The following is a 13,399-nucleotide window of genomic DNA, read 5'->3' as shown; positions in this document are numbered from 1 at the left end:
TGTCTGCAGCACAGTATTTAAAAAATGTTTTCCACCATTCATGCAGAGAGGTAAAAACAAAAGTGTAATCTCAAGAACTTTATAAAAAAAGTCCATTTCAGTGCATAAATGTCATCCACCCAGCGAAGGTGGATATACCATTATATGACAAATTTGGCATTTACCAGCAGCACATGGGAAGTCTCTATTTCCTTCTTGTTTGGTTGTAGCTATTAAATTCACAAAACCATGATGATTTGTGTGTGCTTTCACAGTGCTGATGTTAGGCTAGGTGTGGAGTGGGGACGGATATAGTGCTTCCAGCCCACAGCGTCTGCCAGTGCCAGACTCACAAAAAAGAGTTGTCCAGAAGGAGCCTGGGGTTACCCTGAACGCTGCTGTTGCTCTGCTCCACAGCACAGACTTTGCCTGCAATTTGTCAAGACCTGTCCCCTGCTTCCCAATACAATGTTAAAGATGGCAGTACCTGTATCCTCTAATTCACTCTGGTGAGAGGCACTACTGTTAACTGCCTGAGTTTAGAAAACAAAGCTATCTAGGTTGCCTGTGATTCCTGCTTAAGAGCTGGCAAAACTCCCACAAGAGACAGCTCCTGCCTATTAATCTATTAATTGGCAGCAGTAGCTTTCCGTGCTCTTTCTGATCCCTCCACCACTTCAAGAAACTCCCGTTTTTTCTTTACACATCTTCCTCAGTTTCCTAGCAGGCATTTAAAATTTGGCATCCTGTGATTATTCCAAGCAACTAATTTTTAGAAATGCCTAGACATCTTTGATCCTTGGTTGTGTTGCCCGTGTCAGCTTTTTGCACTGCGCTGTGTGCTAACCCCACTGCGGCACACAGTATAGCGTTACTCGTGCCCATGCTCTCCCTTCTCTCCAACCACAATTAGATCATCTCAAAATATCTGTACTGTTCAGAGGCTCTAGATCTGATGTGAAGGTTCATAGATTAATTTAGCACAACCAGTTTACCTTGGGATTTAAACAAGCTGCTAATTTAACAGCCCTGAATCTTTCTTGCTGTCCCTGTGCTGAAGTCCTATGCTTCCCATAGGATCTGTGGGAATAAAGAGTATATAAAAAGAAAAGGAAGCATGAAATTCTTAGCCTTTTAGCCCTTCATTTCCCTGTGACTTTCAGACAGTTCTCACTTGCACGCTGGAGAGACTCAGAGGTATTTTTTTATGAGAAACAGATTGAATGCGCAGGTTTTCATTGATCTCAGTGCAAATGAAGTTCACCTCTCTGAAGAAATCCCCGAAGAGTCTAATGCATGGTGCCAGGCATAGTCAGGACCTTGTACTTGAGTCTGTTTTCTCCTGCGCTTCCATTCTCCTCAGCAGGTGGTGGAAAGACCTCTTTATTTTCCCTTATTATGTTTTTAAGGGTTGCAAATGATTTTGACCATTCTAGCCCTACTTTAACTTAAGGTACCGAAGTGGAGCCCTGAGATGCCCTTTAATCCTGAACTGAGAGCTGAGTGGGAGCAGAAGCTGCTTACACAATAGTGGGGAAATCCGTTCTCCAAGAAGGAATTCTCGACAGCAGCACGTGGCATTGCCCAAACACAGTCCTCACCAGCACTGCAGTAATGCACAAATCTGGGCTGGGCCAAACAACTTGCACTCGGTGCTCATCTGAATTTCCATTCTTCCAGAATGTTTCACAGTGAGTGTAAAAAACCCCTCCCTTGGAAATGCTGGTGATTCTTGGAAGGCCCCACGTGCCTTGGGTGGGCTGCATGTGCCTGGCTTTTTGTTGGTGTCTGTGGGTAGCTCATATTTTCCTTGGTGTTGAAGAGCTGCAGCTGCACATCTGTAAGAGACTCCAGGGAGAAATGGACCACAGTTTGATTATGATAAACAGCCTCTCAGATCCAAGATTTGTGAAAGCAAATGCTGTCAATGCTTTTACTTAAATTCTATCCTTATTTTTAAAACTTAGTTCAATTTTAACAGCAACAAAAAATGTCCTATATTCTCTGTAACATAAGTTGGTGCAGTCCCACTGAAGTCTGTGCAATTGCGTTAAATATTCTGGCAGAGAATTTGGCCCATGAAGGGAAAAGAAGCCTTGATAATGCTGTGTTCTCAACATGAACATTCATTTTCCTTATTGCTTGTACCAAGAGATCATTTTCTCTAGTCAGAACTCCAACTGCAATTTTTACTATCAAGAATATTGCTTTTAAATAGAAAAATAAAAAGTAAACTATGATAATTTTCAATAACTATACTACTATAGCCTTAATTTTCAAGGAAAAATATTACCAAATTCAATTTCAGATAGGGTTCTATTATGTGCAAACCACTGTTGATATAATAACTTCTATTTTAGGTTGATAGCAAAGAGGAGAACAATGTGACCCATTTAAAAACTGGCTCACAGAAAAATATTAGCAAGTCATTTATCATTTCTATTTAATTTTGGTGATAAGCACCATTTGATAGAAACATTTCTTTGTTACAAAACTAACAGTAGCATAGGACATATTTGACCATAACAGATGCACTTTGCAATGGTACTGAGAAAAGGACTTCCTGTTTATTGCCAATTATTTGGAAAAGAAATAAAAAAAGCAAAACATTCACCTTTGAATTCTTCAGTAGATGGAGCCTGCATCTTTGGAAATCTCAGATGAATGGGCAAATCATATTCACACAACTGGAGTGCTGCAATGGCTGAATACAAGCTCTTTGGGAAGGACAGGATGGGATGGTGAGGAGGGGCAATTGCCCTGTATTTGAGAGAGAAGTAGGGACGCATGGAGCTCTGCCATGAGCCAGCTGAGAGCTTATGGGTCTGGGCTGGCTGGCAGACTCACATTGGTGTGGGTGTCTGCCACAGACCGCCTGGTCAGGTAGAAGCAGCAGATCAGTCCTCCTTCAAATAACCAGAAGAAATCTCATGTTCACTAGCCCAGAAGTCATTAACAACCCTGATATCTGTTGGAGGAACAGCGCAGCAGGGCAAAAGCAATCCAGGAAGTTTCTGGAGTGCATTGATGACAACTTCCTGATACAGGTGATTGAGAAGATGAAGAGGGGAGATGCTCTGCAGGACCTGATTTTTACAAACAAAGAAGGACTGGTTGGGAATGTGAAGGTCAGGAGCATCCCTGGTCACCATGACCATGGGATTGTGGAGCTCAGGATCTGGAGAGAAGATAAATAGTAGGACATCAGAGGAGAAAACATTGGCTTGTTCAGGGACCTGCTTGGAAGAATCACATGCGACACCATCTTGAAGAAGAGAGGAGGAGTCCAGGAGAGCTGACTGATTTTCAAGGAACACCTCTTCCAGACTCAAGAGTGGTCCATCCCCATGTGCAGGAAGTGAAACAAAGGTGGAAGGAGGCCTGCATGGATGAACAAAAAGCTCTTGACAAAACTCAAAGATAAAAAAGAAACATTCAAGAGGTGGAAGTAAAGTTAGGTGATATGGGAAGAATATAGAGACATTGCCCAAGCATGCAGGGATCAGGTTAGGAAAGTCAAAGCCCACCTGGAGTTGAATTTGGCGAGGGAAGTGAAAAGCAGTAAGAGAGGTTTCTACAGGTCCATCGGCAGCATAAGGAAGACTAGGGAAAATGTGGCCCACTGTTGAATGTGGCAGGGAACTGGTGACAGAGGACACAGAAAAGGCCAATGTATTCAGTGCTCTTTTCTCATTGGTCTTTACTGGTAATACCAACCTTCAGGAATTTCAGGTCCCTGAGATGCATGGAAACATCTGGAGCAAGGAAGAATTACCATTGTTGGAGGAGGACCAGGTTAGGGAACACTTAAACAACTTGGATGCACACAAGTCCATGGGACCTGATGGCAACCACAAGTGCTGATATTGCTAGCCAATGTCACTGTGAGGCCACTCAGGATAATCTTTAAAAGGTCATGGCAATCAGGGGAGGTTGCTGAGGACTGGAAGAAAGCAAATGTCACTTCTTCATGAAGGAGCCACAGGCCGGTCAGCCTCACCTCATTCCCTGGGGAACAAATAATCTTGGATACCATTTGCAAACACATGAATTACAAGAGGTGATTAGGAGTAGTCAGCATAGGTCTAGGAAGGGAAAGTAATTCTTGACCAACCTGGTAGCCTTCTATGACAAAGTGACTAGCCTGGTGCATGAGGGGAGAGCAGTGCATGTTGTTTATCTTGGTTTTAGCAAGGTTTTTGACATCGTCTGCCGCAACATCCTCACTGGCAAATTGATGAAGTACAGACTAGGTAAGAGGACAGTGAGTTGAACTGAAAATTGGCTGAACTGCTGGGCTGAAACAACTGTGACCAGCAACACAAAGTCCATCTGGAGGCCACTCACCAGAGGTGTACACTGGGAGTCAATACTGGGGCCATCATAAACATCTTCCTAACATAGTTTAAGATCTTTCTAAGTTACTTGGACAGTGGGACAGAGTGCACCCTCAGCAGGTTTGCAGATGATACAAAACTGGGAGAAGTGGCTGCTTCACCAAATGTTTGTGGCTGGAGAAACGGCCTGACAGGAACTTCATGAAGTTCAAAAAAGGCAAATGCCAAGTCCTGCCACTGGAAAGGAACAACTTCAGGTATCAGTAGAAACTGTGGACTCAACCAGCTGGAAAGCAGCTTTAGTAAAAAGGACCTGAGGGTTCTTCACCAAGTTGAATGCGGGCCAGAAATGTACCCATGCAAGAAAGAAGGTCAACAGCCTCCTGGGCTGCACTAGGAGGAGTGTTGCCAGCAGGTCGGCCGAGGGAGGTGATCCTGCCCCTCTACTCAGTGCTGGTGAGGCCACACCTGGAGTGCTGTGTCCTGTTCTGGGCTGTCCAGTAAAAGAGAGATGTAGAGCTACTGGAGACAGTCCAGCACAGGGCCGTGAAGCTGGTTAAGAGTCTGGAGCATCTCTCCTAAAAGGAAAGGCTGAGAGAGCTGGGACTATTGACCCAGGACAAGAGAAGGCTCAGGGAGATCTCATCAATGTGAATAAATACCTGATGGAGGTGAGTAAAGAGGATGGAGCCAGGCTCTTCTCAGTGGTGTCCAGTGACAGGACAAGAGGCAATGGGAACAAATGAAATACAGGAAATTCCACTTAAACATAAGAAGAAAATATTTTTTACTCTGGGGTGGTTAAACACTGGCACAGGTTGCCCGGAGAGGTGGTGTAGTCTCCATCTTTGGAGATATTCAAAACCCAATGGGACACAGCCTTGAGCAATCTGCTTTAGCTGACCCTGCTTTGAGCAGGAGGTTTGGACTAGATGATCTCTAGAGGTGCCCTCCAACCTCAGCCATTCTGTGAAATCATTGCTCATATAATTAATCAAACAGTGCTGTCTCTGTAGGAAGCTCCATGTTTATTGTGGTTTGAGCTCAGAGGGAAACTGAGTACCACACAGCCTCTCACTCCCCCTTCCCCCCAGCGCTGAGAAGGGGAGAATAAAGCAAAGGCAACACTCACTCTCCTCTTCCCCCCCAGCGCTGGGCAGAAGGAAAGCAAAAGGGCCAGGAAATTGAGATAAGGACAATAAGGGATGACCTCATCCATTAAGGCACAGGCAAAAGACAGGCTTGTTAGGGGAAGAAAAAAAGAACATAAAATTTAATACAGACACTAACAACAACACGTAACAGAGTAGGACTGTGAGAATCATTACTGCATATTGAAAACACCTTCCCCCATCCCTCCTTTCTTCCCAGGGTCAGCTTTGCTCCCGACATCTCTACTGCCTCCCCCTCAGCGGCACAGGGGGCAGGGAATGGGGGGTGCAGTCAGTCCCGCCACTTCTTTCACCTCAGGGTGGGGAGGGAACTTCTGGCATTCCTCCCCTGTTCCAGAGCGGTCCCCCTCTCACAGGAGACAGTCCTCCACAAACCAGCTCCAACATGAGTCACTCCCACGGGCGTGTGGGTCACCCCTGCCTGTCGCAGTCCTCCCAGCGCTGAACTACAACTGTGGGGCCTTCTTGCCATGGGGTCCCAGCCTCCTTTGGGCGCAGTCACCTGGGTTGGCGTGGGGCCCCCCACGTGCCGCAAATCGATATCTGCTGCACCAGTGACCTCCGTGGGTGCCGGAGGGGTGGGCCTGACTCCTCACCACGGGATACAGGGGAGTCTCTGCTCCCACGCACCTCCCCCCCTTCTCCTCCTCTCTTCCACTGACCTTGGTGTTTGCATAGGAGTTCTCCTTGCAACTCCTCCTCACAACTCCCATTCCTCCTCCTAGATTCCCCTTCTTAAATACGTTATTGCAGAGGCACAACAAACTGGCCCAGCCTTGGCCAGAGGCGGGTCCGACTTGGAGCTGGGGGAGCTTCGAGAAGCTTCTCACAGGGGGGCACTGCTGTAGCCCCCTCCCCTGTTACCAAAAACCGCCGCCACACACACAAACCAGGACAATGTTATAGGCATAGATGTAATCATGGTGTTCTGCTGTTAATAAGCGGTATTAGAAAGAATTCTCATATAAACCTGTGGGGTATCAGTGCACACGGGATCCTGACATCTAGAGAGACAGCAGGGACCTTCTGGCACCTGATTCTGGGGTAGATGGGGGGTCCTTTGCCGCTCCTCACCACCTGCAGTCCTTAGCGGCTGGGCTGCCCCACCCCCAGGTAAGGAGTGCAGTGAGCAGCATGACTTTGGTCTGCCCAGTATACTGGAGAGGAGGAATGAGCTGCTGGTGGGGGACAGCTGGCTGTGCTGTCACTGTGGCAGCTGGGGAGCCCTTCTCTCAAGGAGAACCCGCAGCTGATTTTCCAGCCTACTTTCTAGACCTTTTGTACTGATGCCACAAAGCACAAAGGGAATAGAGCAGGGCTGGGAATAAGTGTGAAAAAATATCTCCCCCAGCCTTTTAGGTACTGAACAGAAGGAATATGTAACAGCACGACTCTTGCACCGATTCCACAGAGATAAAACCGCTTCTGAAAGCAGTTTTTGGTTGTTCAGGAAAACTCGTTTTCCTCCCAGGTTTCAATTAGACAAGGTAATTTTTTTTTTTCTTCAGCTTCCTATTATTGCTATTATTATCATCAATGAATTATTTTGAACATCAAGCATATGGAGCAAACTACACTTTTTTTCCCCCCCATCATCCTTTTAATAGTAAGTTTTGGTCTGCATTTTTAATAAACAAGGAACCACCATCTACTCTGTTTAGGATTAATGCATTCATAAGTCTTATTTTCAGTGTCTATGAGGGAAAGACAACATTTTAAAGCAAATCGAGGTAGTTGATATCTTCCCTAATGCATTTTTAATGTATGAGCCATGGTAAGAACCAGAAAAGCATTCTCTGCTCTGCAATACAATTTGACAACCAAAAAAAAATTAAAGAAGAAAGTAAGATAAAAACAAGCTAATAGAAAGTATGGAAGAGGGAAAGATACAGCCATGCTATTAGTCTCCAGTTAACTGGTTTTATCGGGATTTCCAGCAAACAATAAATGAATATGGTAACTGGTGGAGGGATGAGGATGTTGTGATATGAATAAGAATGTAACTCCAAGAAACTGTCTTGTGATTTATAGCTAATAATATTACTGAAATGAGGCTAATGAAGGCAATCAATCCTATATAATATTTTTTTGTGTATTTGATTCTCAAAGCATTTCTGATAGAAAAAGGACAGATTTGTCTTCTCCTCCCAACAATCCCTACTGACATGAGAAGTCCCACTGAAATCAGTTCACAAGCAGTCTGGGGAGTAAATAAAACTCTGTGGATGCACTTCTGTTCTGCCTTGCTTCTGTAGTTCCTCTCATGACAATGCCCTTAGAGCCACATTATCTTTGAGTAAGAAAACTGCTACAGTGCATCTGGAGTGCAGTTAGAGATCTTACTGGTGTACCAATAAACTCTAGCTGCTGTAAAAGTTACCTTTGGTCTTGCTGACTTGGGTACTGATCACAAAGGCTTTTGCTGTGCTACACCAGTCTTCCCAGACCTTTGGGTATTTATGCAATTAGCTGATCTGCACTGCACACTACACTGCTTGGTTGAGTGAAACCAAGTGCTGGAGTTAACTAAAGTAGGCAAGCTTCATTGTATTTACTCATGCTGTAGGAACACCGCAGACTGCAGTGTATCTCTACTTCTTACTGTCATCTTTTCCCACTCCAGTCTGCCTTCATCTAAGTAACTGAAATCCAGCTTCAGCGAGGTTTGGCACATCCCTGAAAACCTACAGACAGACACTTTTTCCCTTCTTTGTGTTTCATTTGCCTGTTTCATTACCCATTTTCCTGGGAAGGGACAATGTGATTTAGAATATGTATCTTTGTAGCATTTGAAAGAATACCTATTTCTTCAGGGAAATATCATGGGATATATTTAAAAACAGAGAGATTTAAGAAATACTGGAAATACTTTGCTTTGCTTCAAGTATGGAACTCATAGTTCTCCTTAGAAGGGAATGTCTATGGTGAAATTACTAATCTTGTGAATAATTTTGTGGATACTAATGTGTGACCACCATTCTTGGTAGACTGTGAAGAGAAGCTCCCCCATATATTTGTCTCCTCAAGCCCAACATCTTCCTCTGTAGGATTCTGGAAATGGGCATTCTAGCAGAGGTTGCTGTCTCTGTCACCATGCTCATTTAAGTCAATAGCAATAACCTTTTTGATGTCAGTGAGGCAGGATAAGATCTTGTGTAAACAGCCAGTGCTCACATCTTTCCTCATCTCAGGAACCTTGCTGATATCTAATTTAACACCTTATATGTCCACCTCACCCAAATACACAAGTGGGCACAGATATGTGACAGCAAGGTGGTATGACGGTGAAGAAAAGGATGTGAATATAAAGTTGGATTAAAGGTATGGCATTATGGACAAGCTCATACCACCTATTATTCTGTGCAGGTTTTTTTTTTTTTTCTGTATCTGAGTTCCAAGCAGCTGCTGGGTCTAGCGGCATGAAGCACAGGAGATTATGGGCAAAAATGTATTTGAAATATCAGGTGCTCAGAATAGGTGAAGTCTTATCTGAGCTTGGTGAGTACAGTCTGAGATATAACACAGACTGGAGAAACACCAGCGATACAGCAAACAAGGGAATGGCTACCGGTTTCAAAAGAAAAATAGTTTATTATGTTTTGTTATAAAGTAGAATATTTTAGCTAGGGTCTTGACTGGTTATTTGTGTTTGAGGTCACTTATGAAAACCACATATCACAGAGCAGATTAGATCCTAGCACTGTTGTGCTGTCATCACTGTAAATTCATTAATGTTTCACTGAACTGTTCTAATGCCATTAGACTGCCCCATGTCACATGCGTTATGCTTATGAATGCTCTCTTTGTCTCCCTGCTTAGTGTGGAAGGTGAAAGGTGCTGGAATTGAACGGATTTTTCAAGCCAAGAATCTTTGCAATCATAAATAAAGTAAGTCCCTTCAGCTTAACATCCTCCTTTCTCGTGTAGAAACAGATGTCAGCACAAGGAGAAAGCAGGTGCAGAGTGCCTCTTTCAGCTGCTTTTGAAGGAAACTAGGAAGTAAGTCACAGGGAGATGTGTTGTACCATCTTTAGAAAACCATTTGTAACTTCTAGATACATTTCTGCTAATGATAATGTGAGACACCAGCTCTTTGGAAGTTACAGCATGCACTGTTGCACTCTCATCAACTCTGATGGGTGCAGTTTGTATGGGAATATAATTTAAACATGAGGATATGAGGAATGATTTATTAAATTACCCGAGGAAGTACTTAACAAAAAAGGCCTAATACTAGAAAAAATGTCTGCCTTAGTTGAATGCTATTAGAGCTACAAAATTTCTTATCAACCGAAATGCTCCAAATGGATGCTCTCCATGTATTGCAGCGCTGTCTGAATCTGCGTATAAATACCCTGAAGTAGTAGTTGTAAAATATTATCATTTAAGACAAACAGTGTCTTAACTCCTGAACCTAACGAAGGCCACAATCTTACTGTTGCCAATCATATTATTGCTGTTAAAGTAAACAACAATGTAATGTGAGAGCATGTTATGTTTGGGTGCGTGGTGAGAATTTGAATACTGTCACTAGACAATTCAACTTTCACACATAACATTGTCATTTTTCAATAAGGGCAAGATTAGACTCAATATGATCCAGTCTCTGTGAGATGCCAGACTGAGGGGAGTAGAAAGGAATAGAGAGTTCCATAGCACCTCTTCCCTCTCTTTCCACATCTATCAGCAGAGCTGGTTTGATGTGGGTGAAAACATGCTATTCTTTGTAAAGAGCTGGCACAATTTGCCCTCATTAGTGGAGCATGCCCACTTTTATTTGCCACTCTTGCAGTACCCTCATTTTAAACACCATGCCACAGGGATTTTGTAGACGCTCTGGGATTTTAACTATGAAAGGAGATTTTTTTTTCTTGCAAACTCCTGCAGCTTCCTGGGCTTGATGCACTGCATTGCCTGGCATGGATTTCACTTTCCCTGACATTGAAAAAGACCTAGCTCTCCTGTCACAGAACAACTCATTTCAGTGCCCTGTGCCAGCAAAGAAGCTCTGTGATAAACAAGCTTTTAATTTTGTATTTTCACACTTTTAGTTTATAATTTGCAACTTGACAAAGCTGTGTGTTGATGACTGTGCCAAACGCTCAGCCCCAAACAGAGACGCTGAAAGAAGTGTGAGGGCAGGGGAGAAAGGGCTCACAGGAAGCTCACAGAAGAATTGTACTTTTAGAAGCTTTGTAGATGCTTTGATTTAGTGCCATCAGACTTATTGCTGCAGGCCTTCTACTTATTCCTAATGTAGACAGTCTAGGAAAAGTCCCAAGAAACTATAAATGATGCCTTTCAACCTGAAAAGTATCTTCTGCCTCCCTGAATTCCAAGGAGTGATCTGCCAAAGCCAAAAACACGCAGGGACTCACGAGAAGCCTGCCCTTTCATATGATAAGGTCTCTCTGGGACAAACTGTTGTTTAATCGAAGTATAGGTAGCCAAATCTCATGGAGTATCAGTAAAAGTCCTGATGGCTCCTTCAATATGATGCGAGCCCAAGCATGTCACGTAGAACTGATGGAGATGGGCCATCTTCTGCATGAAGGAAATACCCGACACTTGTATGTATGGTAACATACCCAAGACAGAGCTCTTCAGTGTCAGAATGAGATCTTAAGTGCTGAGCAGGAATAATAACAGAATTAAGGAGAATTTCAGTTTGCTATGAGAAATACTGACCCACACCTGGGAGCCAAAAATAAGCTGTTTCAGAGAAAGTGCTTACACACAGTTGAGCAGTTTGGGAAGCAGCACAGAACATAAATAGCAGAGGACCTTTTCTGGTTACCTGACCGTCATCTTGTTCCCTGAAACCTTCACAATAATCCTTAAGTACTGGACTGTCTCCTGGTGCTCTTCCTCTGCCCCTTTTCCAGATGAAGAGAGGCTGAGCTTATCTGCTTTGCTGATACAACAGAGCTCACTATGCTATGAACTAACTCCCTTCCTGTGGAACAAACATTAGGAAGCAGCTGAAGAGATATTTAAGACTCCCATGTTTCAGTGTAAACCAGAAAATGCCCGTTTGCAGATTCTTGAACAGGAAGGTGGAGAATACAAAATCTTCTAGGAAAAAATAAAAAAAGGTTTATATCACACTCTTCTTTTTAGTGGAGAAGTCTTCTCATGCTTTTTTTCCCCCCTTTTTATATAAAACTGCTATATACGGATGTATTGCAGGACATTGATAGAATATTAGAGCCACTGGATAACTTGCTGCATGGAAATCTGGGGCATTTTGGGCAAAGATTTCATATTCAGTTTGAAAGGATTTTTATTTTTAATGAGAGCTGTTTGAAGTTGTTCAGTGGCTTGGAAAGCTAGCAGTGCCTTTGCACTTCTGAGTATGAATGTTTCTGCGTCTGTATAAGATCTCAGTTTTTTGAGGTTCGGGATACAGAGATAAATCCCTTTAGTGATTCTTTTTACAACACATCTAATCTAAGGCAGGTATTACTACATTATTTTTTATGATAATATTACCCTGGAAGAATACTAATTCAAGAAATCAGTGTTCAATGTTCCTACCCCAAACATTTAAATTAGAACAAAATCAGTTGCTTCTTCCTAGTTAGCTACACTGAAACATGATTAATGAATGGTAAAATCTAAATCTGAATGGAAACATCTCCTTTTCCTAGGTTCCAGTTGAACTGTTTTGAATTGCAAAACTGAGGATGTGAGCTAAGAGTCTTTCTAGCGGCATTACAGTATTATCTCACACTATCCTCTAGCATTTACTGCCTGGTCTCCCTTTAAATACTTGCTCCTTCATAATTATTATCTGCAGTTGACCACTGGACTTTGAAACTGCAAACTGCTTTCCATATCTTTTGCTTCCTGCTCTATATACTTTGAAATCATACAGTTTGTTTTCTATTGTTAAGATTACAAGTGACGTGACTTGAGAGAAAAAAGGTAGAAAAATTTGAATGAAAATAGGGAGCTCTTTAATTGTTATAAAATGTGACAAGGTGTCACACTGAAAAAAAGAAGAACTGCTGTACTTAGAATCTGATGCTGATTCAGTGGTGAATAGAAAAAATAATTAGAAATAAAAACAATAATAAGTAGAAAAAGGAGTAAACAAATATTGATATGAAGTAGAAATTATAGAATATTGATGAACACTAGGGCAAAATCCATAGCCAGATTTCACTAACTACATTAGTAAGAAAAGAAAAGTCAATTAGTGGCTGACTGTGGAATTGTTAATGATAAAGAAATAAAATATTCATAAATATTTTTGAGGTTCCGTGTTTGGAGAGAAGGAGTCTGATCTTTTTACACCATGTGTGGGTAAAAAATTTTGCAGTTCATTAATAGCTAAGTGGTATTATACAATATCATAAACTTGGAATTTTTAAATCTGATTTAAATCTGTGTACTCACACCCTAGAGTTCTACAAGAATTAGCTGAACAGATCTTCAGTCTTTTCTCTAAATTTTTAACAAATCCAGGATAATGTTACAAGACTGAAAGAATTTTAACGTTGTGTAAATATTAAAGAAAAAAGAGAGAAATGAGATAATCTGGGTTATTACGACCTGGTTAGCCTGACAACAGTTCCAGGAAAAATACAAAAAACATTGATATGGAATTACAGTCATAAAAGCTTGATGGAGAGGAATATAATTAATGCTAATGACGATAGTTTTACTGAAAGTATATCTTGTCAAACAAACATATATAATGAGATGACAGATTTTTATGAAGCATATGATTTACTAGTGTACAAGATTCTGATTACAAATGAATGCTAGGACTCATTCAAATGAATGACATTTTAGGTCAACTAAATGTAAAATGATAATGCAGGCTGTGTCCACATTCTACAGACTGGCTCCTGGATACCCTGATTCAGGAAGAGTGTTTAATGTTTATACTAAACAGCAGCAGAA

Source organism: Strix uralensis, chromosome 1 (genome assembly GCF_047716275.1).
Source record: "Strix uralensis isolate ZFMK-TIS-50842 chromosome 1, bStrUra1, whole genome shotgun sequence".
In the NCBI taxonomy this organism is placed as follows: Eukaryota; Metazoa; Chordata; class Aves; order Strigiformes; family Strigidae; genus Strix; species Strix uralensis.
The sequence above is the reverse complement of the archived record's forward strand: the minus strand, read 5'-3'. Positions refer to the sequence as shown.